This window comes from Sinocyclocheilus anshuiensis, unplaced genomic scaffold, assembly GCF_001515605.1.
Source record: "Sinocyclocheilus anshuiensis isolate Anshui unplaced genomic scaffold, SAMN03320099.WGS_v1.1 scaffold2984, whole genome shotgun sequence".
NCBI lineage: Eukaryota > Metazoa > Chordata > Actinopteri > Cypriniformes > Cyprinidae > Sinocyclocheilus > Sinocyclocheilus anshuiensis.
In genome coordinates this window covers 194309-196421 of record NW_015554330.1, presented here as the reverse complement: position 1 = coordinate 196421, position 2113 = coordinate 194309, and positions in this window count along the sequence as shown.

The following is a 2113-nucleotide window of genomic DNA, read 5'->3' as shown; positions in this document are numbered from 1 at the left end:
ATAATAATAATAATAATAATAATATTAATAACAACAATAACTTGCTTTTAACTCTTAGTTCAGAATACAGGATCGTTCAAATATGGCAGGGAGCTTTTTGCCAAGCCAAATGACACAGAAAACAACGAATTCTCTTTCGTGTTTGAAGTGAATGTGTGTAGTTTTAGCCCTGGAGCAAGAGCGCTCTTTAAATCAGTCAGATGTAGAATCCAGCTGAAGGTTAGTGCAGTTGCCATTTCCATGCCTTTATTTGTAGACGTCACCTTACTTCTAAAACACTACGTTCACTATGCTAAATATTTATGTCATTAAAATGCAGATCTATAGTTTGCTGGAATCAGTTTACAGTTCGTTTGAACGAAATTGTGGGCATGGCACTTAAACGTTAAAACAAAAAGCAGCATGCATGTCGTAATTTTACTCTTCCAATTTCGTTTAGTCATTGGGTACACTTGCAGATAATGTCATGCAGGAACACGTATGGTTATTTTGTGCATTGCATAACTCAGATTCAAATAGAGATTGATTGTTTATTGATAGCACGCCCCTGGAAATCAGTCTCCATTGGAGATTGCTGGATTTGGCTGAATTCTGGTCATGTACAGCAGACGTCTGTCATGGCACTGCAAAGAGCTGCCTGCACAATATTTTCACCGTAGTGGCCATTTATATATATATATATATATATAGTTTTTTTTCTGTTCTCAGTCTGTTCGACTCAGATGCAGTTGTTTTCAAATAACATGAACGGAGCCTAACTGTACATGTCCTTGGCATAATTGCAATGAACAGTGCAGCAGCAGGTGAAGCGAGGCATTGTCTGTCAAGACTGTTTTTGTTGGCTGCGTCTCAGATTGTGTGTGGGATTCTAACCTCGGGCACAATAGCTCTCTCAGAAAGGATACCCGGCTGTTCCTCCTGTTCAGGCGCAGAAAAACTGTCATGAATAGTCATTTTAAGGGAAATCACAATCATGTTAAATCGTATTCATCGATATTAGGAATTCCTTCACGTGCATGTGTCATTAACGCTAATGTCATTGATTAAACATATTAGAGGCTGAACAATTTTTAATTTTTTAACGCAGTGAAAGCATTTGTATATAGCTACCACACAAGCATGAGCGTTATGCCCTTTTATTTATAAAAACAAAAACACCAGACATATCCCGTGTATTTACGTCAACGCATAAACCACATAGAATAATGCCTTGCAGCGAAATGAAAATATATAAAACTCAGAGTAGCCTTGGAGTTTACGGTAATACCCTGCTGATTTCGGTTAATACGCTAGCCTACATAACCTCCCCCATTTATATCAATTGCAACATAATACATAATTTCAATGACATAATTTGTGTTTCATTTTATATAATTTCCCCCAAATCAATATTCTTTTTACTGAAGACAATTTCGTTCTACTCTCTCTCTCTCTCTCTCTCTCTCTCTCTCTCTCACACACACACACGCACGCACAGTTTGGGTTTAGAGGAGGGTTTGGGTGTGAGAGACATTTACGCAAGCGCGTTTGGATTTGCTTCGTACTTGTAACCATTGATTTATTTTGATTGATTAACTTGCTTTAACTTCTCTCAATAGGAACGAAAGCCTCGAACTTGAAACCTAAAACTTTTTATGGGCATCTTATGATAATCATAACTGCTACATGAGTTCACCTTGGGCTACTTTTTAAATATGTGTGTAGTTGTTTATTTATAACTTACAGAAAAGCCTTGATTGGGCCTATTTAATTTGTCATATTTATTGAGAACTTTCAGCGCAATCACAGCTTAAATTTTGTTTTGTAGTATTGATACTGGAAAAGATTTTGGCCTTTGACCTTTGCACCTGACAGCTCCCATAACGAAGTTTTGCGTAATAGGCCTACTGATCAATCCAAATGCTAGTTTGGTACTCTGCATCTTCGTAAACAACGTACGAAGTAATTTTGGATGATCTTAAGAGCATGATTTGAAACATAATCGAATAAACATTCGTTCAAATATCATATAATACCCTCTGTTGTTGTGAGCAAACAACTTATAAAGCGAAGTTGATTGAACTGAAATATGTAGCCTATATACTGTATATATATATATATATATATATATATA